This window comes from Pinus tabuliformis, chromosome 4_2 (genome assembly GCF_031772625.1).
Source record: "Pinus tabuliformis cultivar Carrire ecotype Pingquan chromosome 4_2, CPIR1, whole genome shotgun sequence".
In the NCBI taxonomy this organism is placed as follows: domain Eukaryota; kingdom Viridiplantae; phylum Streptophyta; class Pinopsida; order Pinales; family Pinaceae; genus Pinus; species Pinus tabuliformis.
The window spans coordinates 485,843,856-485,869,596 of NC_142304.1; the positions used below are offsets into that span (position 1 = coordinate 485,843,856).

The 25,741-nt window shown below is 40.3% G+C and overlaps 1 protein-coding gene across 3 annotated transcripts in view; it reads right to left on the minus strand.

The window, feature by feature from the left end:
* LOC149170077 (NADH dehydrogenase ubiquinone complex I, assembly factor-like protein (DUF185)) overlaps window positions 1-25,741 on the minus strand; it is a 389,979-nt gene that overhangs the window by 31,083 nt on the left and 333,155 nt on the right. The window lies entirely within an intron of this gene.

Consider the following 25,741-nt stretch of genomic DNA (forward strand, 5'->3'; position numbering starts at 1 on the left):
GGCAGCGGGAGCAATTATTGAGGATAAATACCCCAACATATTTTGGTCTGGATGTTTGATTCACACATTGAACCTTCTGTTGCATGATATTGTCAAAAACAAAAATGAACAATACCAATGGATTGGTAATTTGTACAAGAAAAGCAAACAAATGATAATATTTATTACAAATCATAGCAATACCCATGGCCTTTTCCGCAGTCACTCGAGATTGGAGTTGCTGAAGATTGCGAGGACTAGATTTGGTAGCTATTACCTCACCTTCAGGCACCTTTTGAAGGTAAGAGAGGCATTAGCTAGCATGGTATCAAGTCCACATTGGCAGGTGTTAAAGGAAAGGGCTACAAATGTAGCTGACATGGCAGGTTTTGAAATGGTGGAGGAGGCCGCTCTTGATGGGCAGTTTTGGACAAGTGTGAGGCAGGTATTGGATTTCACCAAGCCAATTTATCACATGATTCGGTTTGCAGATACAGACAAACCAGTGATTGGCGAGGTGTATGAGCAAATGGATACCATGTTGGGGGAAATAAAAGACATTGTTCATAATAGAGATCCCAACTTGTACAAACTGATTCATGATTGTGTGTGTGAATAGTGGAATAGGCTTAGCCTTCCACTACATTGCTTGGCGTATATCCTTACGCCAAAATACTACTCTACATCTTGGTTGGGCCAACCTACAGCAGGGGGTGGGGTTAGGACCAAACCCCATTTAGATCCAGAGGTAACTAAAGGATATTTGGAAGCATTAGAAAAGTTGGTACCTGACAGGGAGGAATGTGCAGGTGTGCGCCTTGAAATAGGCAGATAGTTCAGTGGCACTGGTTTGTATGGTAACTTCCATGCAATGGACGACAAAGATAAATTTGAATCTCTCACATGGTGGGAAACATATGGCGGCCACGGACTTTTGCCAAAATTGGCAAAAAAAGTTCTTTCACAGGTTGTAAATTCTTCTTCTGCAGAGAGGTGTTGGAGCACCTACAGCTATATACATAATGTGAAAAGAAACAGACTCAATGAAAACTGAGCAGAAAGCTTGGTTTATGTGCACTACAACTTGAGGTTGTTGAGTCATTACTGTGATCGGGCTAATGAGGATCCCACATATAAAATTTGGGACAATCACCCAGAGGATGACAATTTGGAGGATGGAATTGTACATATTGAAGAACTAGAAGAAGAACTTGTAAGGGATGAAAATGAAGCAGCTGCAGCAGCCATGCCACCTCCACCTCCACCTCCACCATCCAGTAGCAGTGCTCGAGGTCTGAGTCTTGTTCCTTTGCTGTCGCCACCTCCATCTACATCCTCGCGTGGAGGTTCTAGTTCTGGTCGTCGGTCTGTGCGGGAGACTCCTAGAAGACCACCACGACCTGCTTATACTCCTGGAGACTCTCGTGGCAAGGGCCACATGTAGATTTACAGTTTACTTGTCTTTTTTAGTTTCTATTAGACTTTAGTTTTCATAACTGTTGAGTTTTGAGTCCTTGACTCTTGACTCTTGACTCTTTCATATCATAATGATATTTTTTGTAAACATTATATCACTGTGACAATGAAAATTTGAAGTTTGAAGTTGGGCCTTGGCAATTATAACTCATTGGTAATGATTGTGCTTTATGAATATGATGCTTTGTGAAAGACTAAAGTTGTTTCATTTCATCTCATTATTCATGTTTCATTTTATAAATTTTTAACATTTCATATCATGTTAACAGTTAGAAGTTAGGACTTAGAAATATCTTCGATATTACTTCTTGTAATGGTTAAACTTAGCTTACAAGTACAACTTTGGTGATCAATGATGATAAATGTTATTGAATTTTGAAATTTTCAATTCTGAAAGCTTGAAGTTGAAACTTTAAGATTGAATTTGATGAATCGTGATTTATAAGAGTCTAAGACTCAATATGTTGCAGTTGTAATATGTATTTTACTAACTTGTGGACATGGTTGATGACGATTATAATTTCTAGATGATTGATGTGATATGGTTCAATGATCAATCTATGTTTTTTTATGTTTTTTATGTCTAATTCATCATTCTACATGTTTTTGTTGACATATATGTATCAAAAATTAAAAAATATAAAAAATATATATATTTTTTAAAAAATCGCTCCCGGATTCGCTCCCAAACCGGGAGCTTCTGAAGATGGTCGCTCCCGCTCCCGTTTTCGCTCCCGCTCCCCGCTCCCGCTCCTGCTCCCAAGTAACATGGTTTTGGACTCCCTCTGAAAGTCTGTGCTGCCACAGAATGACTTTGCGTGGCCCTGTGTCAGCCTCTCTGGACATCTTTCTGCCCTCTCTGCCTTGTACTCTCTAGATCAGGAAAACTTACTCTCGAAACTATCCTTTCCCATCACTGCACGAAATCACCTCAATGCGTGGCCTTGCATCAGCCTCTCTGGACATCTTTCTGCCCTCTCTGCCTTGTACTCTCTGGATCAGGAAAACTTACTTTGGAAACTATCCTTTCCCATCACTGCAAGAAATCACCTCAATCACTTATCTAGCAACTGTTGCGTTGCTCTCTTCAGAAATCGATCTCTTGATCTCTCACTCGATGTGTTTTCCAAATGCCCATCAAGCCTCTTCTTATAATCTTCTCGTTGAGTAACCAACGGCCCAGATTAGACTCTAATCAATGGCTCAAATCATTTTGGCCTGATCCTCATCTTCTTCTAGAAGTTTCACTTCCATTTTAATTAATACCCTTTAATTATTTTAATTAACTAAGTTTAGACTTAAGAATCCATTACAATATAATTAATTATTTTAATAAAACCTTCTCCGGGTGGAATTTCCCAAAACGATTTCTTGGCATTCTAGAATACATGTGTCCTAGCCTCCCTACAAATTTTGAGGATTAGAGCATATCCGATGCTACCAGAAATCAACATTTCATGCTTGAGTCATCATGTTTTAGGTCAAAGTCCCCATTGAGGACTTCTAGGATTTATTCTAAGTCAATATAATCATTGTACTTTTAAACAAATCCTTATTGGGCTTTTGAATCATGTAAAAAGGTCAATTATTGAGTCAAATATGAATTATGTTACCTCCACACCAAGTCGGCCTTAAGATGATTAAGTCTGCCTCAAGGAGGGCTATTTGACCTCACCTAAAGGCTATAAATGAAGCAGTCTAGATTCCATTTGGAGGACATCAACTCAAGCAAGTTCAATATCTCTTTTGAAGCTGGGAAAAAGTGTGAAACAAAGGAAGAAGAAAAAAGGAGTGCGAGTTTAGTCTAGGAGAAGGAAGGAAGGAAAATCGAAGTTTTGGTGCATCTCTCTCTCTCTCTCTCTCTCGTGTCCTAGATTGGAACACTGAATTTATCTTGTTGATGTTGTAGCTAGTTGCTGCATGTTGTTGCTGCCATAGGTCGAAGTTGCTATTGTTGGATGTTGTTGCCTCAAGAAGCTATACTGGGCCAAGATCGAAGTCTCCAAGTGAAGATCGAAGTCTTTTGGTGAAGATCAAAATCTCCAAAACAAGGTCGAAGTTGTTGGGTCCAAGAAAGTGTTGCTACTGTTGTTGTTGTTGCCAGGTCAAGTAGGATTTTCTACAATCATAGAAGAAGGTTGACTTGGTGTGGAGGAAAGTTTGTGTCAAGGTCTAGAGTCTTGGAATATCTTAGGAAAACTATTGAAGGAAGAATTATTGGCTGGGTTTTGCCCTAGTTGTCTGCCTATATCTGGTGTCCATTAAAGTATGTGCTATTGCTTTGGTAATTGCTCGATGAACTAAAAGAAAGAAGATGTAAAGAAACCTAACAAGAATTCAAGAACATCACAAGTAATTATCAAGTATAAGAAAATATTTCTGCCTTTCTGATTTTCTAACATTCAGTACCTGATAATATGGAGCATTGTCAAGTCTATGATGATGAAAGAAATGTTATTCGCATTCTTAATAATTTAGGTGAAATTGAAGATTCTAAGCTTATTTGTAAGGAGGAAGGATCGATGGACATCAAAATATAACAAATCCTACTCCTGGAAATATTGTAGCTTTGGAGCAACTCTTTGATAGGCACGATGCCACAACGAGGAAAGAAGAAAATAAGATAGAGCCAAGGGAATTCATTGAAGTGAATATTGGTACCTCTAATGACGTGATGATTATTAAAATTGGAAAAGGTAATAATGAGGAAGAAAGGAAGAAGTTAATGGATTTACTTCATGAATATAGAGACGCTTTAGCATTTTCTTATGATGAGTTAAAGGGTTATAGGGAAGACGTTATGGAACACACTATCCCTTTAAAAGATGAAAATGCTAAACCCTTTCGTCAAAAACTTAGGCAGATAAATCCAAAGTTAGCCCCCTTGGTGCAAAAGGAACTTCAAAAGATGCTCATAGTCGGTATTATTATGTAGACTAGGCATTCATCATGGTGTTCGAATTTGGTGATTGTTAGGAAGAAAAATGGATCAAGCAGACTTTGTGTAGACTTTAGAAACCTTAATCTAGAGTGTAAAAAGGATAATTACCCTTTGCCTAACATGGAAACGATGCTGCAAAGAGTAACGGGTTCAGGAATGATGTCATTGCTAGATGGTTTTTCTGGTTACAATCAAGTATGGGTAAAGAAAGAAGATTGTCATAAAACAACCTTCACCATACCATGGGGAACATTTGAATATATTAGAATGCCTTTTGGATTAACTAATGCTAAAGCCACATTTCAGCGGGCTATGGACTATGCTTTCAAGAGTTTAACTGGTAAAATCATTGAGATATATCAAGATGATCTCACAGTTTTTTCTAAGGATAGTAATTGTCATATAGATCATCTCACGCAAATCTTCAACAAGTGTAGAGAGTTTGGAATCTCCTAGAATCTTGCTAACTTTGTTTTTGGAGTAACTGAAGGTAAATTACTTGGTCACATCATTTCTGAGGATGGGATCAAGATTAACCCTAAGAGAGTTGAGGTTATTCAGAAAATCCCCTTACCTCATAATCTTAAGTTCCTTCAGTCATTCCTAGGAAAGATAAACTTTCTTAGGAGATTCATTCCAAACTATGCAGAAATTGCTAAACCTATTCAAAGTCTTTTGAAGAAGGATGCAAAATTTGTGTTGAAAGACGAAGAAAAAAAGGACTTTACAGGAAATCAAGGATTCTATCATCAAAGCTCCTATTTTAGTTAGCCCTAATTATTCTAAGGAGTTCATGATTTTTTCTTTTGCTTCAGAAGATACAATATCTAGTGTATTGCTTCAAAAAGATAAGGAAGGTCATGAGTGGCCGATTGCATTTATGAGTAAATCGCTTCAAAACTTTGAATTAAATTATAGTACCATGGAAAAGCAAGCTTATGCCTTCATTAAGTCTCTTAAGCATTTCAGGACATATGTGGGATATTCTAAAGTTATAGCTTTTGTGCCACATTCAGCTATTAAAGATATATTAACTCAAACTGGTTGCTTAGGGACTCGAGCTAGGTGGGTCACAAAGATTCAAGAGTATGACTTAGAGATAAGACCCACTAAGCTTGTTAAAGGTCAAGGATTGGCTCAAATGTTAACCGAGGGAAATGAAAAGGCTTTAGGACTAATTTCTCAAAATTCAACTTCACCTCAGCTTCAAAAATTATGAGAGCTTGAATGGTACAAGGATATTATTTATTATTTGCAAAATCTCACATGTCCTGATCATTTAGCTGCTCATAAGAGAAGAGCTCTAAGGTTGAAAGAAACTAAGTATTGCATCTTAAAGGATGGCCTTGGATGGAGGAATCCCAAAGGAATAATACTTAGGTGTGTTGACAAAGCTGAATCTAAGAAGCTTATTTATGAGTTTCATTCAGGACTTTGTGGTGGACATTACGTTGCAAAGACTACGCCCATAAAATTTGAGAGATGGTTATTATTGGCCTTTTGTCTTTTTGATGTGCATATATTTGTCTGAAGTTGTCAGGCCTATCAATTGTTCGCTGGGAAGCAAAAATTAACTGCCCTTCCTTTACAGCCTGTCATTAAGCACCTTTTCAGCATTGGGATCTGGATTTCATTGGGAAATTTCATGAAAATTCTACCAATGGCTACTCATGGATCTTAACTGCTACTAATTACTTCACTAAATGGGTTGAGGTCATTCTTGCTAAGAATGCCACTGAAAAGGTTGTTATGGTCTTTATTGAAATTGAAATCATTACTCGATTTCGTGTCCTGGCTAAAATTACTACTGACATTGCGAAGGCTTTTAGTTCTCTAGAGTTTTCATCTTTTTGCTTTAAGTATAGTATTGTTTTGTCTCATTTATCTAACTACTATCCTCATGGTAATGGTATGGTTGAATCAAGTAATAAAAATCTTATAACCATTATCAATAAGATAGTAGGAGACAATAAGAAGGCTTGGGATAGCAAGATAAAGTATGCACCATGGGTAGATATGATTACCAAGAAGAATGCTACTAGAAAAAGTCCCTTTGAATTAGTTTACGGCTTGGATGTAACTTTACCTGTGCACCCTAGACTGCCAGCGTATCAACTCCTCCAACATTTTACTAATGAGAAAATGGTGTCCAACATCAAATCGATCAAATGGAGTTGGATGAAACTCGTAGGAAAGCTTTTGATAATATGTGTAAAAGTCAATCTAATGTTAAGAAAAGTTTTGATAAACCTTCTTGAGCTAGATCTTTGTACGTTGGAGATATGGTACTACTTTGGGACAGCAGGAATGAGAAGCCTAAAAGTCATTGAAAGTTCAACAACTTGTGGTTGGGACCTTATATCATCAGAGCAATCGCCAGGCCAAATTCATTCCACTTGAACACATTGGATGGTGAACCACTTAACTTAACTGTAAATGGCTAGATGCTCAAATTGTTTTACAAAGATGACATTTGATGTCAAGGGGCATCCTCTGTATTGCATTTCTAACCCTACTCCTCATTTTTGCATTAGAATAGTCTGCATTTAAGCATTTACATTTTATGTCATCGGATTAGACTTTATTTATGTATTGTTAGAGAAGTTCTCTATTCGAGTGCTTGATATTATATGATGATTATGATTTGTATTTGAATGGATATCTATTTGATTTACTTTGTTTCTTAAACGCGGATTCTGGATTCTCAAATTCCTTCACTAAAGCAACGTGTACCCAAGTAGAGCTAGATGTTGACCACGCCTATGTCAACACCCCCAAGAAGCAAAGTGCATGTCAGCAGATAAAAAAAAATGAGATCATCTTCATCATGCACTTCCAAATTATCATTGTAATCCAAATTTTACAGTATTGTGGGCCTTCATCAAAAAAATGATTCTGGTATGACTATGAAGCATGTAACAACACCTAGGTAAGCCTATGATTTTTGTTAAATAGTTTCACGCTAGAGAGGCTTTTAACCTCCCCAAATTATTTGTGTTCGTAAACATGAATAATTGGTAGAGTTTTTCTCCCAGATATACCCCAAAACTAGGGTGGAACTCATTGATGAGGTCTTAGGTGAATCCTAATGTTATCAAGTCTATGTAAATTCTCATACTAGATCATAAGTCTTGTGTCACAGAATTTAGTTAAGTTTAAGTGTCTATTTTAATTATTAAAATTTCCAATTGGTTGGAATTTTAATAATTTTGATGTAAATTGTAAAATCAAATGTTCTTAAAAGTTGAAGGGGGTAGAGTGTTGATTTGGGGTAGCATCTGATGTGCTCTAGGCCTCAAATTTTGCAGGGAGGCTTGGACACATGTATTCCAAATAACCCAGAAAGTGTTTTAGGAAATTCCACCCAAAGACAATTTTATTAAAATAATTAATATTTTTTAACGGGACCCTAAGTCTAAACTTAGGAAATTAAAAATATTAATGGGTATTAATCAAAATTTGGGTGTAACTTCTAGAAGAAGATGAGGATCAAGCTAAAATGGTCTTAGCCATTGATTAGATTTTAATCTAGGTCGTTGAATATCAACGAGAAGATTATTTAAGGGAGCTTGAAAGTCATTTGGAAAACACACCGAGAGATCAAGAGATCGAATTTCTGAAGTGAGAAGTTCTCAGGAGGAAATTCTGATCGAGGATATTTCTTGCAAAGAGGAGCAATGAGTATCCGAAAGAAGGAAGTTTTCCTGGGCTGGAGAGTACGAGGCAGAGAGAGGGCAGAACAACGTCCAGAGAGAGGCAGATGTTGGCCCACGCAGAGCTGACGCAGTGACAGTGCAGGCCTTAGAGGGAAATCGAATTCCTGCTGAGGAAATCGAAATTTCAGTAGCCAAGAACTGGGGTGTGAGACTGGGAGGCAGAGATTCGAATTTTCCAGTCAACAAAGGGTCCAAAGAAGGACCAACCTGATACCCAACAAGGGTGACGTAGGAACTGTGGAGGAGTGATGCAATTCTGTGCAGAGGGTACGCAGAGGCTCCAGTTCAACGTGATCAGACTCAGATTCTCCCAATGACAGGGTGAGATCATTTCACCATTCATTTTGTCCAATTTCTCTCTATATCGAATTGCTAGTTAAGCGTCCAAGAATTTTACTCGGATTTTCTCCTGCATAATAATAAAACCCTCATATTTGATGCAACGGTTTTCCCGCATTGGGTTTTTCCAGGGACATTTGTCCAAAAATAACGGTGTCAATTGTGTTGTATTTTCTTTCTTGCTTAGTCTCTTATTTCCGCATATAATTTAATTAAGTGAAAACTGCAATGTATCTATTATGATATTTGTCGTAGGAAACTACAAGTAATTTGTTTAAAGGAATTTAACAAATAGGAGTAATATCATCAGTTGCCACAATAGGGATTCCGATTTAGGAATTTTCACATGGTATCAAAGTTGTAGGTGGAACAATAAGAGCAATGTTGGTAGATCCAACACTGAGCAGAACAGGGAAATCAAAAAGCTGCTAGAGGCAGCAGTTCGAAACCCCAGAGGGTTTGCGCAGCTCTTAGCCGTAGGCTGAAATTTTGAGGTAGTCTCTCTCCGACAGACTCGACGGAGAGAAGGGCTTCTAGATCGAAATTTTGTCGAGGCAGAGAGAGCAACATTGAAGCCTCAGCATAAGGAGAGTTGTTGGGACGTAGACTTTTCTACAGACAGTTTGCTGGGCAGAAAATCGTTAGAAGAAAGAGGAGAAGCACAACTAAGGGAATTTCTTCCTTAGAGAATTCCTTGCCAAGGAATTCAAATTCTCTAGAGCTAAGCAGCAACAAGGGGTAGTAGTTTTACTAGCTCCAACAGGGAGTGTGTAGGCTAGCCCAACAACAGCACCGAGGAGAGAGGAGGTCATTTGACTTTCTATTTTTTGGCAGAAATGGCAAAAGTGGCTTGAGGGATCAGGACAGGTTGGACGGAGCATCCAACTATGTCATCTGGAAGGCAAGAATGTCATTCCTTCTAGATGAGCATGCCCTTAAGACATACGTCGACAGCATGGTGGCTGTCCCTGCAGATGTAGATCCATTGAAGAAGTACCGATCAGAAATGGCGCAGGCTAAGAGGACACTGTTATTTTTGGACAAATGCCCCTGGAAAAGTCCAACTTGGGAAAACCGGTACAACAGTGATGGTTTTATTTTATTATGCAATAGTGAAATATCAGTACATATATGGATGCCCAACCGGCAATCCAAACAGCAAGAAAATCTGATAGAGATATTCTCTAAGCAACCCCGACACTCATGTTCCCTGCACTCGCGTTCCTGCACTTGCGCATTCTTGCTCTCGCGCGTTCCTGCACTCGCGTGTTCCTGCACTCGCGAGTTCCTACACTGGGAATAACTCAGCCTCTTGCTACTGCCTCTCCAGATCTGGAAATCTTCCTCTGGATCACTCTCCCTACCCCTCTACTGCAAAAGATCTCTTCTAAGGAGTTTTCTCCTGAGAACTTCTCACTTCACAAATTCAATTCTTGATCTCTCGGTGTATTTTCCAAATGACCCTCAAGCCCCTTCTTATATCTTCATGTTGGACAACCAACGGCCTAGATTAACTCCTAATCAAAGGCTCAGATCGTTTTGACTTGATCTCTGTCTTTATCTAGAATATTCACCCACAATTAGATTAATACCCATTAATATCTTAATTTTCCTAAGTTTAGGCTCAACAACTCCATTAAAAATATTAATTATTTTAATATAATCATCTCTGAGTGGAATTTACCAAAACGGTTTTTGGGTTCTTTGGAATGCATATGCCCAAGCCTCCCTGCAAAATTTGAGCCTTAGAGCACATCTGATGCTACCCCAAATCAACACTCCCTCTTAGCGAGGAATGTGCTCTAGCAATATATTGCTACTGCATACGGCTTTGACTCTGAAGCATCGTCCTCTGCCTTGTTGTTGTCTGACATGTTGTCCACCAACCACTGCGTTGTTGCTGCTATTGTACTGCTACATTTGACACTACCACTGCCAATGCTACATATGTAGTACAGCTCCCTCTCAAATGTTGCATCTGTTATGCTGCTAGCACTGCCACTTCTAACACTACATTCGTACTGCAACTCAGTCGTTAAGAGAAGCAACTAAAAACACCCAAAACTAGATAAGTATCCCGTGGATACACCTCGGTGTTGAAAGCCTGACTACTGCTAGTCCCACGTTGTCTTTTGAAGCCACTGCGCTGCTAAAGCTCTGCACTGTGCCTCCATGTACTGTTGCCTCTCTGCTCTGCGTTGCTCAAGTTCTGGCGCTGCTAACTACTGCATCTGTCACTCCAACACTCCATGGCACCAACTGAAAACTCCTCCATCCCGCTACTACTAATCATGGGCTCCCGTAGCAAGGTGATGATCCAAGAGGTGGGCTCCTCAAGGATCCTGCCCATCTGTAGCTCTATCGAACTACAGTTCTATATCAGCCCACCTCCCTCTTGGAGGTATTTTCGTTGTCATGGCGAACTCCTCCTCCTGTTCGATCTTTATCGCTGCAACCTTAGCATCGTGCTTCTCATCCTTGTCCTTTTTCTTTAAGGGACACTGGGATGCATAGTGGCCCATCTCGCCACATCTAAAACACTTCACCTTGGAGACGTCCTTCTTTCGTCTTTGTTGCCCCTGCTATCCCTTCGATGCAAGGGCTGCATTATCCTCCTCCTCTACTTTGGGCTTCGACCCACTACTGTTGCTGCTTCCATCAAGTTTGACCTTGACCAGGTCTCTCCTCAGCTCTTCTTGTTTTAGAGTTGCCCACATCTCATCCCAATTAGGTAATGCTACTCTGCCCAAGATACTCTGGACAAAGACTTGCCACTCATCCGAGACAAAATTTAGGGCCAGTCTCACTAACTTTGAATCTTGAGGTGTATGCCCCGCAGCCAACAACTCATCACGGGTCTCCTTCAGCTTTGTGAGGAATGGATCCACACATTCTCCCTTCTGCATCTGCGCAGATCTCAACTTCTGTTCCAAGTACATCTTCCATTGCTCAGAAGATCCTTGATACAATGTGGCCAAAGCATCCCACATCTCCTTACCAATTGCTCTGCTAGCAACATGGCACACCACGTGATCCTTGACTCCATCCAGGATCATCCTCTTGGTCTTTTCCATTTCAACTATGTACTTCTTCAACGGATCTGCATCCACGGGGATAGCTACCACACTATCAACATACGTCCTAAGGGCATGCTCATCTAGAAGGAAGGACATTCTAGCCTTCCAAATGATGTAGTTGTAAGCTTCGTCCAACCTGTCCTGATCCCTCAAGCCATTGGTTGCCATATCCTCCGAAAACTGTCGAACAACTCCCTCTTTCTCCTTACTACATAGATTTTAGGTTGGCTTACGCACTCCCTAATGGAGCTAGTAAGTTTGTTGCTCCTCTACTACTCAAAAAATGAGAAATATTGATTTCTGCAGCAAGAAATCACTGAGCAAGTATTCCCTCACTATGCGATCGACTTCCTTCTTCCGACGACTTTTCTGCCAAGCACTTAGCTTAGAAAATTGCGTTCCTCTAACTCTGCGCTGAGGCTCTGCATGGTTCCCTCTGCCTTGGCAAATTCTCAATCCGGCAGTCTTACCTGTCTATCGGCTCACTTAGAGAGAGACAATCTCAAAAATATAACCCTCTTGGCTAGAACTGCGCAATCCCTCAGGGTATTTGAACTGTTGCTTGCTGCAGCAAGTTGGCCCTTGCTTCAATGCTAGATCTACTCTTCTTGTTTCACATCAACAACTCTGATACCATATGAAAATTCCTAGATCTCAGGAATCTTACTGCAACCCGCTGAATCTACTTCTCCTATATTGTAAATTACATTACAAAATACAAACTTATTTCAGATTTCTTCTTGAAACATTGAAGTAAATTACTGAAGCAGCGTACACCAAATTAAATATGATTCTGAAACATACAAACTGAGCAAGGAAATACAAACACATTGGAAACTGTTATTTTTGGACAAATTTCCCCAGTAAAACCCAACTTGGGAAAATTGGAGCAGCAATGAGGGTTTTATTTTATTATGCAGCAGTGAAATCTGAGTACATCTATGGATGCCCAACTGGCAATCCAAACAGCAAGAAAATCTAGTAGAGATATTCCCTAAGCAAGATTGGCACTCGTGTTGCCTACACTCGCGTTTCTGCACTTGCGCGTTCCTACACTCACGCATTCCTGCACTTGCGAGTTCCTACACTTGCGAGTTCCTACACTCACGAGTTCCCACACTCGCATGTTCCTGCACTGGGAATAACTCAACCTCTTGCTACTGCCTCTCCGGATTTGGAAATCTTCCTCCAGATCACTGTCCCTACCCCTTTACTGCAAAAGATCTCTTCGATCAGAATTTCCACCTGAGAACTTCTCACTCCACAAATTCGATCTCTTGATCTCTCAGTGTATTTGTCAAATGACCCTCAAGCCCCTTCTTATATCTTCCTGTTGGACAACCAACAGCCTAGATTAACTCCTAATCAAAGGCTAAGAATCATTTTGACTTGATCTCCGTCTTTATCTAGAAGACTCACCCACAATTAGATTAATACCCATTAATATTTTAATATTCCTAAGTTTAGACTTAGGGACTCCATTAAAATATTAATTATTTTAATATAATCGTCTCTAGGTGGAATTTCCCAAAACGGTTTCTAGGTTCTTTGGAACGCATGTGCCCAAGCCTCCTTGCAAAACTTGATGCTTAGAGCACATTCGATGCTAACCCAATTCAACAGAGGAGGATAATGGAACCCTTGCATCGAAGGGACAATAGGAGCAGCAGAGACGTAAGAAGTACATCTCGAAGATCAAGTGTTTCAAGTGTGGTGAGATGGGTCACTATGCTACTCAGTGTCCTCTCAAGAAGGACAAGGATGAGAAACACGATCCAAAGGCTGCGCCCGCGAAGATCGAAGAGGAGGAGTTCGCCATAACAGTCGAGATACCTCCAGGAGGGAGGTGGGCTGATTTGGAGTTGTAGTTCGAACAAACAACAGATGGGAAGGATCCTTGAGGAGTCCACCTCTTGGATCAATACCTTGCTATGGGAGCCCAGTTTTGTGGTAGCAGGATGGACTAGTGTCTGATGGTGCTGAGGAGTGTCGAAGAGATAGGTGCAATGGCTAGGAGCGCCAGAGTCTAAGCAGCGCAGAGAAGAGTTGACAACAGTGTCGATGGCACAAAGCAGAGGTCAGCAACAATGCAGTATATTTAGAGAGTCAGTGCAGAGACTAGCAACAGTCAGGCTCCAGCATTCACGTCGTATCATACTTAACACAGTTAGTTCAGTTATTTTGGATGTTTTTTCGTTGTTCATAGAGTAGCAGCAATAGTTTGCAGTGCAGTCGTAGTTGGCAGTGGCAGTGCTAGCAGCAGCACATATGCAACACTTGAGAGGGGCCTGTAGTTCGGATGCAGTGTTGATAGTGGCAGTGTCAGCAGCAGTACAGTTGCAACAGCAGCGCAGTAGTTGGTGGACAACATGTCAGACATCAGCAGCGCAGAGGACGATGCTTCAAAGTCAGAGCAGTGTGTAGCAGCATATATTGCTAGAGCACATTCCTCGCTAAGGAGTGTTGATTTGGGGTAGCATTGGATGTGCTCTAGGCCTCAAATTTTGCACGGAGGCTTGGGCACATGTATTCCAAAGAACCCAGAAAGCGTTTTGGGAGATTCCACCCAGAAACAATTTTATTAAAATAATTAATATTTTTTAATGGGACCCTAAGTCTAAACTTAGGAAATTAAAAATATTAATGGGTATTATCTAAATTTGGGTGTAATTTCTAGAAGAAGACGAGGATCAAGCTAAAATGATCTCAGCCAATGATTAGCTTTTAATCTGGGTTGTTGAATGTCAACAAGAATACTATTTAAGGGATATTGAGGGTCATTTGGAAAACACACCGATACATCAAGAGATTGAATTTCTGAAGTGAGAAGTTCTCAGGAGGAAATTCTGATCGAGGAGATTTCTTGCAGAGAGGGGCAGGGAGTATCCAGAAGAAGGAAGTTTTCTTGGGCCAGAGAGTACGAGGCAGAGAGAAGGCAGAACGACGTACAAAGAGAGTGTTGAAATTTCTAAGTCTGACGCGTTAGAAACCCTTCATGCACTTTACTGATTTATTCCTACCTACTTGTTCTGTTAATTAACAAGTTATTTACCATGTAAATACTAGAAATAAATACAAGTACAAGCTCAACACATCACACAAGTGACACTATTGTTTTTGGACTAATGTCCCCGGAAAAACCCAATGCGGGAAAACCGGTGCAGCTATCTGAGGGTTTGATTTATTAAAAAGTTTCAGAATACAATCTGGGTGCCAAATCCGACTCACCCAATAGAGAGAAATCTCGGCAGTAGTACCTCTCTACTTGGAAGCAAATATTCCGACTAAAACCCGGATAAACACTTTGGCAGCGTCACAGCTCCAACCTGCCCCACAAAACCCCAGCGTCAGCCTCTAGGGACGGTGTCAGCCTCTCTCTACCCCAGCGTTAGCCCAGCGTCACTCTGGCTTGGCTTGCGTCAACCCTTTGGCCCTCTATGTCACCCACGCTGGCCCTCTAAGGCAGTGCGCAGCTCCTGGCTACCTTTGCGTGAGCCCTGGCTAGCTGTGTGTGAACCCTTGGCTGCTTCTGTGTCCCTCTCTCTGGCTACTGCGTTGATCCTCCCGGTGCTATCTCTGCCTTTGCTTCTGTATTCATTGCCCCTCAGCTACAACTCTGATCACTCTCTCAACTTTCTCAGCAAACCCAGTCCCAGAAAGTCGAAAACTTGATCTCTTGGTGTGTTCTCCAAGTGACCCTCAAGCCTCCTCTTATACTTTTCTCGGTGACAAATCAATGACCGAGATTAAGTCCCTAATCAACTGCTAATATTAGATCTGGCTTGATCCATGAGTTTTGGACCATTCTAACACAGTTTTATATTAATTCACATTAATATTTTATTTTCCCTAAGTTTAGACTTAGAGACTCCATTAAAAATATTAATTATTTTAAGATCTCATGTGCCTTAGCCTCTCCACCAATTTTCGTGGCTAGAGCACATCTGATGCTACCCAAATCAACACTCCCTCTTAGCGAGGATTGTGCTCTAGTAATACTCCTCACTAAGCATCACTCTGATCATCCGGCATCAATCCCTGTGTTGATGCTAGGCCTGCTGCCCAACATCCTCTGCACTGTTGCATCCTGTACTGCTACCCATGGCCCTGCCACTTCCATTGTTGCATCCATACTGCAACTCCCTCTGCATCTGTGTTGTTGCCCATGGCCCTCCCACTGCCACTACTGCATCTGCGCTACAACCCCTCTCATCATGTTGCATCGTGTTGCCCATAGCACTACCACTGCTAACTGCTGCACTGCAACTCAATTACTGAGAAGTAAGTAGCTGATCTTCCAACTTTGACATCTCTGTTAGACTAGAAACACTCCTGATGCTGAAGATCCCTCTGTCACTAGCAAGTGCTCCCTCTCTGACCTCTACGCTGCTGCAACAACTCTGTGCATCTCGCACCATTGCACACCTCTTTGTGTCATCCTGCACTAGTGCAACACTCCCATGCCTCTCGCATTATTGCAGACTGCTAGCCTCACGTTGTCCTGGGAATCCTACACTGTAGCTCCCTCTGTCGCTCAATCCGCATCTGTCTCTACCGACATCCGCCAGTCCTATTACTCCTCTTCGGGGCTCCCGTAGCAAGGTCTAATCCAAAAGGCTGGGTACCTCGAGGATCCTGACCCTCATCACCTGTAGTCCTCCTAACTACAGCTTGATGTCTCCCCACTTCTTCTGAAGTGGCACATGAGCACTCATGGCACAATCATCATCTGTCTCCACTTCCTTCTCTGCCCTTGCTGGCACTGCCTTGGTCTCGGAGGCCTCTCCCTTACTCTTCTTCCTTGGACACTGGGTCGCATAATGACCCAGCTCCCCACAGTGGAAGCATTTGACCTTGGAGAGGTCCTTCTTCTTCTGTTTCTCCTGCTTTCCCTCAAATGCTAGGGCAACATCCTCCTCCTCCTTTTTGATTCTGATCCCCTTATCGTTGCTTCTCGCCTTGCTCAGCCTTCTGATCTCTTCTTGGCGAAGAGCAGCCCACATTTCCTCCCAATCTGGAAGGGTCGCCCTACCCAGTATGCTCTAGACAAACACCTCCCAATCTTTTGAGACTATGTTCAGGGCTATTCTCACCATCAATTCTGGATCCGGCGTTGCCCCTATGGAAGTCAGCTGATCCCGGATCTCCTTCAATCGACCGAGGAATGGGTCGATCTGTTCTCCCTTCTTCATCTGGTATGATCGCAACTAATTTTCTAGTAGCATCTTCCTCTGCACGGAAGTATGCTGATACAACTTGGTCAGGGCCTCCCACATCTCCTATGCTGTGTTCTTCTCGGCAATATGTGGTACTATATGATCCTTGACCCCATCAAGGATGATACTCTTAGCCCTCGCCATTGCATCCTCGTACCTTTGTCGTTATCAATTGGGTCAACTAGGATAGCTATCGTCCTCAAGGCGAAGTGCTTGACACAATTCCTCTCTAGTACGGATAAGATTCTGGCCTTCCAAACTACGAAGTTTGAAGCTCTATCCAGTCTGTCTTGGTCTCTTACTCCGTGTAGTGCCATTTCGTTGCTCCTCTACTTCCCTCCTGGAAGTTCTCGGTATGACTCCCTCTGAGCCTTGATTTCCCTCCTGGAAACCCTTCTGCCAATGTCGAGATGCCCCTCTCCAATCGTCTGTGCAACTGCAACACTGATTTGGATTCCTTAGCTAGAAATCCACCTCGGCAACAACTCCCTCTACCTTGGCCTTGCCCTGTTAGGTATTGTTCTGACTACAATACCCCATTAGCTTCACTTTGCAACTTACCCACAGCCTCCTAAACCCCATCAAACTGAAGGCTAGAGCTCCTAGGCTCTGCGCAATCCCAGCACCGGCAAATTAGCCTCCTCAGCGAACTGCGTCAGCCCTCCTGGCCTCTGCGTGGCTCTGCGTGAGGCTTCCTTTGCCTCCCTCAACCTCCACGCTGCCTCTTCCTGGCTCAATCTTGACAATGCAGGCACTGTGTCACCCCTTCCTTGCTGCTACTCTGCTAGGAACAACTGTTATCACTTGGGACAACTATTTTCTATTGTTGTTGCTCTATCAGTTGATGTCCTCAATTCTCTTGCGATCTACAACCACGCTCTGATACCATGTTGAAATTTCTAAGTCTGACACGTTAGAAATCCTTCATGCACTTTACTGATTTATTCCTACCTACTTCTTCTGTTAATTAACAGGTTATTTACCATGTAAATACTGGAAATAAATACAAGTACATGCTCAACACATTACAAATCATCAACTGAAGGAAATAGGAACAAGCACACAAGTGACACTGTTGTTTTTGGAATAATGTCCCCGGAAAAACCGAATGCAAGAAAATCGGTGCAGCTATCTGAGGGTTTGATTTATTAAACAATTTCATAATACAATCTGGGTGCCAAATTCGGCTCCCCCAACAGAGAAAACTCTCAATAGTAGTACCTCTCTACTCGGAAGCAGATATTTCGGCTGAAACCCCAAATAAACACTCTGGCAGCTTCACAGCTCCAATTTGCCCCACGAAACCCCAGTGTCAGCCTCTAGGGACTGCGTCAGCGTCTCTCTGACCCAATGTTAGCCCAGCATCACTCTGGCTTGACCTGCGTCGGCCTCTGGAAGCACTGCGTCAGCCTCTGGAGGCACTGCGTCAGCCCTCTGGCCCTCTGCGTCACCCACGCTGGCCCTCTGAGGCACTGCGCAGCTCTTGGCTGCCTTTGCGTGAACCCTTGGTTGCTTCAACGTCCCTCTCTCCGGCTACTGTTTTGATCCTCCTGGTATTGTATCTGCCTCTCTGCTTCTGTATTCACTGCCCCTCAACTACAACTCTGATCACTCTCTCAACTTTCTCAACAAACCCAGCCCCAGAAGGTCGAAATCTTGATCTCTTGGTGTGTTCTCCAAGTAACCCTCAAGCCTCCTCTTATACTTTTCTCGTTGACAATTCAATGGGCGAGATTAAGTCCCTAATCAACGGATAAGATTAGATCTGGCTTGATCCATGACTTTTGGACCATTCTAACACAGTTTTATATTAATTCACATTAATATTTTATTTTCCCTAAGTTTAGACTTAGAGACTCCATTAAAAATATTAATTATTTTAACATCTCCCAAACTGTTTAGACTCTGCCCAAACCCTTTCTGGGTATTGGAGATCTCATGTGCCTTAGCCTCTCCACCAATTTTCGTGGCTAGAGCACATTTGATGCTACCCCAAATCAACAAAGAGGCCGACACTGACCCATGCAACGATGACGCAATGGCAGCGCAAGCCTTAGAGGGAAATTGAATTCCTGCTGAGGAAATTGAATTTCAGTAGCAGAGTGTCGGGGTGTGAGACTGGGAGACAGAGATTCGAATTTTCCAGCCAGCAGAGGGTCTAGAGAAGGAGCAGCGTGATACCCAACAGGGGTGACGTAGGAATTGCACAGGAGTGACGCAGTTTTGCGCAGAGGCTATGTAGAGGCTACAGTTCAACATGATCAGACTCAGATTCTCCCGGTGCCAGAGTGAGATCATTTCACCATTCATTTTGTCCAATTTCTCTCTACACTGGATTGCTAATTGAGCATCCAAAAATTGTACTCAAATTTTCTCTTGCATAATAATAAAACCCTCAGATCTGCTACACCATTTTTCCCGCATTGGGTTTTTCTGGGGACATTTGTCCAAAAATAACGGTGTCAAGAGTGTTGTATTTTCTTTCTTGCTCAATCTCTTGTTTCCGCATATAATTTAATTAAGTGAAGGTTGCGGTGTACATATTACGATATTTGCCGTAGGAAACTGCAAGTAATTTGGTTAAAGGAATTTAACAAATAGGAGTAATATCATCAGTTGTTGCAGTAGGGATTCCGGTTGAAGAATTTTCACATAGAGTACTCATAATTAGAACCTCTACACCTCAACTTTTTGTTTAGACACCATTTGAGGATTGAAATTATGTCTTTCCCAATGTTGCACGAAGCGGGAGCGAAGCGGAAGCGGGAGCGCGGAAGCGTCATTTTCCAAAAATCTAGGAAGCGAAGCGTCCGCGGAAGCGTCTGCTATATATATATATATATTTTTATATTTTTTTGCATTTATACTCAAAACAAACATCCCAAATACCAAATTAATTGTAGAAGACATGAAAACATGCATATTTTTGCATAAATCAAGATAGATATGGCATCCATGATTCCAAAACTTTGTTCTATTAATATGGCGCTATTATTCCAAAAACTTTGTTCTAGAATCTGGATCATAAATTTAAATGGTATTATATACTTTGCAACATGTTACTCACTTCTTCTCCATTTAAAATATTAAAAATGATTATGTTTTGACAAGATAATAAATAAAGAATTATTAAATATATTCATAATTTATTTATGTAATATAATAAATAAATAATTGTTAAATATATTTATTTTTGTACTCGAATATATATATATATATATATATAAAATAAAAAATTTATTATATATATAGATATATTATAAAAATTTATTTATTTTATTACTTTCAAAAGCATTAAGATTATATGAAAATATAAATATAATCGTGATATATTGTTTTTCTATTTATAACACTATAACAATAATTTTGAAGTTGAAATTAAATTAAGCATTAATTTATAAGAAATGGATTTTCGTATCAATTATACCTTCGAGTCTCCGTTTAAACACATGACTATAAATAACGATAACTATAACAGTCTTATTAAAAGGCCCTAAGCTCTACGTAATTGGGCCACGCGTAATTTCTTTCCCACGTCACATTAACGAAACGAAATTTATACATGTAGTTGTATAAGAATAAACGTTGACAATAAAATATTCATGGCTACCCAACCCGAAAGTGTAACCCCAGTGTCACAAGCACGTAAGTGTAACCAGGAATCGCTCCAAAAACTCGGAACCGCGCTTCGTAAAAACTGGAATCGCGCTTCGGCTGGCGCTTCCGGAACGCTTCCGTACGGGACGCGATTCCGACCTAGGATCCGGGGGGGGGGGGCGCTTCCTGCAACTATGGTCTTTCCCCTCAAATTATTTTTATTTTGTCAAAAAATTAAAATTGAGAGAAAATAAAATTCTCTCCAAGTGGAAAAACGAATTTTTGAGAAAGTGGCCTTTCCCGAGGAAGAATTAAATTTAACAAACTCAATTCCAAGGAGAAAAAACCCACAAGGAATTCGATGGGGCCAAGAAATAATTATTTTTTCAAGAAAATTAATTTTCTTGGTCCAATTTGTTGAAAAAAATTCGTGGGTCCAAAAGAAATTACTTTTTCAAGGTCCTCCATCAAGGGAAAAATGAAATTTTTAAGAGAAATTGAACTTATGGGCCAAGGTGGTTAAGTCAAAAGTGATTTTTTGTGGAAAAAAGTACAAAATAATAATTTTTGGACAAGGAAAGAAGGGGTTTATCATGGAATTAGAATTTCTTCATCCAAATCGAGGGACAAGATATATTTTTGGCATGGATCAAACATCAAGTAGTTGTTATTATCTAGGATCAAGTCAAAAAAAATGCAACTTCTTGGACCTAGCCATTTTCCACTTGGAGGGGGATCTAGATCTCTCTATTTTCTATATAAAGAAGTTATTTGCTCCTCATTTATCACCAAAATTTTTGTAATCGAGCTTTGAGTCAAGCTCTACTAGTTGTAATACTTTTTTCGGATCAATAAAACAAAAGCCTTTGGGGTTTACTTTTGATGGTGTTCCTCTTCATTTTCTTGTGGTAATGTTCCCTCGATCATATGCTTAATACTCTACTGAAAGAAATTTATAGATTATTATTTCTTTAGCCATTTGTTGGATCAACTATTTGCACAGCTATCTTGCATTAGTTGATGGGTTTTTAGAGAAACATTTTAATTTGATCTATCTAGCAGTTATCTCTAGATTTTGAAGGTTATTATGTTACCTATGCCTCCGTTGATCTAATAATTTGATCTTAAGTGTGTAGAGACGTCAGGAATTCAGACCTTGGCGTAAGGGGAAGTCTTCGGTTAGACCAATCCACTCTCAAGTCAAGAAAACTCAAGAGTCCATCTAACTATATTTCATGGCTTATCTAATGATTTGATTTGCAGGGACTATGGCTATTGCTCATCTTTAAAATTTATTTCTACCATCAGTTTTGAATTTATTTGTGCACTAAAGTGATATATCTGCTAACAAGAGCTTTAATTGTGAGGATCAAGGATTGGAGTTAGACACATGATCCTTGATCCCTCTCCTGTAAATTTGTAGATGTTTTAATGTACATTGATTTAAAATTTGCATACCTATTATTTATATATATATATAAAAGGGTTTCAATCAATATTATCTGACCCATTTGTTTGCAAGTGGATTTATCTAAATTGACAAGAAAATCAAAATTCCCCAAGGATAGGCTTTTCTTATTAAAGCGGCTAAGGTTTGGAATAGAAACAAAAAAAAATTAGAGCCGTTTTTGTTTGCAGGTTTAAAAACCCTAGGCCGAGAGGGTTTTCTAGTGATTTTGTGATCAAAATTTAAATTTACTTCAAGGAAAATCATTTTTAAAAAAAATTGCAATTCGTTTGTAGGATTCTCGTTGAAATTTTGAAGCGGTTTTCTTGCAGGCCGAATAGCATAAATTTTGTGAGAGTTCGTGAGCCTTGGAGACTCGTTCCCCCATCATTTTTTTTTAGAAAGGCTTTTTTGCTTCCTCATTGCATGAAGGATTTCACCATTAATCTTGAGCGAGGGTTTCAAACTTTCAAAAAAATTATTAAATTCTACTTTGATTGGAATTTGGATTTTCGGGATATATATAGACAATTTTTTGAGGATTCTGGTTACAAGTCCTTTTTTGGCCATTTCAGCCCTAGTTGCAAGCCCTCTAGGGGCTTTTCCCTGTCTTGCATAATTTGGAAAACTAACCCTTACCTTTGGCAGAAGTGCCATATTGATTCTTAAGGGTTTCATCATAAATTTCTGAATATTTAAGGATCACAAATTTTTTATAAATTTTACAGCTCTTTTTCAACTTAGCAATAGGGTTTTCTTGGCTTATTTTTCATTACAAAATTTGTTTTAAACCTAACTATTGTCTTGCAGGACCATTGTTCAATTCTGAAGGGATTGTTTTACTGTTTGTGGCCAGCAACTAGCATTGAGCCAGCGCAGATCCATTTGAAGTGTAACCTAAAAGTAGCCGCAAGCCTAGAGAAGCTTTTCTCCTCTTTGCTGCAGGTTTGACAAAGCCACAAAACATCTGGTCCGTAACACCTTCGTTGAAGGCTTGTCACATTAATTTACCAAGAGATTTAGGCTCCATCATTGCCATGAATCAGCGATCTATTATTTGACTGGTAAATTGTGAAGGTTTTAGCCCTCTAGGGCCTATCACTGGCATTACGCAGCTATTGAAGTCCTGAACCCTCAGTAAAAGTTTATTTTTGGTCACTAATCCTTGTTTTTGCAGGTTAAACACATCACTGGCAAAGGATAAGAGTCAAATCTTCACCCATTATTTGTGGACTTTATACTTTGTGTGTCCACTTCCTCTTTGGAGAGCCGAGTCTCCGTATTACAAACACTCATCAAGCCGTTGGTTCAGTCACCCATCATAGGAGCTGTAAAGTTTAACCCTCATCGATTCACTGATCAGTGACCTATAATCTCCTTGACAGAGAGGAATAGGAGCTCTGATTAGCCCTCACATCAATGCTTTTGGTTGTGAAGGTTTCTCATTGTCAGGATTTCAAGGGTATTGTCAACGTAATCATCTCACAAAAACCTTGTAATCTCGTCTCTGCTAGAGTGAGTGGTTTTGGGGTTATTATATTTCAAACTTGTAGGCACTCCTCCAGAAGGTATTATTGGACTCCTCTCTCACTGTCTATAGAGGGGTCACTGGCGTATTTTAATAAAAGGTCATTTTCTGAGAGATCTTGGGGCCTCCACCCCATGGTATCGTTGTCTCCTCTTTGAGAGGATTTCCTTGTGTGTGTGTGTGTGTGACTAACTTTCTTGCATTCTTTAGTGATTAATCTTGCTAATAGTTAGCTACAGTGGACTGATTTTCTTGACAGTGATTTTTTTTCTCTGAGGTCTAGTGCATTCCTCTATCATTGGTTTGATTATGCAGTATTGGGCATTTGGATAGCTTGAGGACTGATCGTCTTCAAGGCTTCTCTAGGCCTAACCACCGGGCTTTAAGGGATTGCTCTTTACTTAGAACTAGCTGCTGCATTCTAATTGCATTTCATGTTAACATGCATTTCCTTACTACTTGGTCAAATTGCATTTCAACACTTAGTCTTCTTTCATTTGAAATTAAAGATGTTAAGTAGTTTTCTTAATCACATTTTAGCAAACTCATTTGCCATCTAATGAGTGTGATTGCTCTATAAATTTCTGGCTTATTCAACTCTCCAAACAAGATCATTTAATAAGCATACTGTTGTCTTAAGGCATTTGAGGAACCTGTTCTAAACATCTAATTGTCATCTAATTGTTTCTTTGAGTTATATCTTGTTGTTTCATTAATACTGTCATAAGCTAGTAATCTTTTTCCGATGCATCTATCTCATTTGAGGTTACAGGCATATTGGCACTTTTGAACAATACTGAGCATCATTGTCTCTCATTGAAACATATCATCTTGCATTTGCATCCTAGAGTTAGATTTGCATCTTAAAACTTACCTCCAAGCATAACCTTGGTTGTATAGAAATTTTAGGGCCTCCTTCTTCATCTAATTTGAGATGATAGACCCTTACTCAACAGTTAAAACAAGTGACCTTGCAGTTCTCTTGCAGGCAATCCCTTGTACAAAAGGAGGCACTTGGGTCATTAGAAGCAAGAGGGAGGTATCATTAATAAAGCCCTAGCTTTCTTCCTCAAACCTTCTTTCTACAACCTTGTTTAAGACTAGTTTCAAAACAACTGAGGAGAAGGATTCATCTAGGTTAGGCATTAACTAAAATAAACCAAGACTTTGCATTTCACCTAGTAAGGCTTTCATTTTATTCGCCTAACTTGCATTCATCTCGGGAATATCATTAAATTGTGAGCATATTTATTTCACTTGCAAAGTTATAATATTGTTGTTGTAACAGTTAAAACAAGTGACCTTGCAGTTCTCTTGCAGGCAATCCCTTGTACAAAAGGAGGCACTTGGGTCATTAGAAGCAAGAGGAGGTATCGTTAATAAAGCCCTAGCTTTCTTCCTCAAACCTTCTTTTAAGACTAGTTTCAAAACAACTGAGGAGAAGGATTCATCTAGGTTAGGCATTAATTAAAATAAACCAAGACTTTCCATTTCACCTAATAAGGCTTGCATTTTATTCCCCTGACTTGCATTCATCTCGAGCATATCATTAAATTGTGAGCATCTTTATTTCACTTGCAAAGCTATAATACTGTTGTTGTACTTGTCTTTTAATCATCTTGCTCATTGTCTCTAATATTGTCATCTTTATCTGAGCATTTCCCTTGAAGTACAAGTTATTTTTTCTTGGAAGTTATAATTTATATCTATCTGCTCACACTTTAATATTGTCCCATTTTTCTTGTACTAATGCTTTCCCTACAGCACTGCTCATCTTGTAACTTGACGTTTCATATATTGTGCAAATGACGTAATCTTATTTGAGCTTTGTTATTAAGGCACTGGTCTATATTTGCTAATCTTGCTGATCTAATTGAGTTCATCTTATTGAGATATACATTTCTCATTTAATAAACACATTTGCTAATTAATTCTAAGTCAAGTTGCCTAGAAAGGTAGTTTCCTTGTCCTTAGTCTCCTAGGACTTGTTGGTACCCTTAGGAACTACCCACTTTAGCCTGTCTAGGAGAGAGTTTAAATGGAGTGAGTAGGGATTAGAGTGATAACCCCTGCTCTGAGCATTGCGCCTTAGGTGTACACTTCAAGCGACAACAGGCTACTACCCCATTGTTGCTTCTTGGTCTAGTTTATACCTTGTAGGGTTTCCTTCTTCAAGCCCTGCTAGATTTTGCAGCAACAAGGTGCACCCGACATGGGCCAAATTGGCCACTACACTAGTGATCAACCCTACAAAATGAAGGCTCCTCCAAAACCATGAGTTCACATATAATCTCACCTAAGGACCTCCAATCCTATCCAGGTCGAAGGGAACCTGAAACGAACCCAAAGGTACCGACCATGGTCTGACCATAACAAGACTGACTCAACATGACACAGGGTCTAGGATGCCTACAGGGCCTCACAT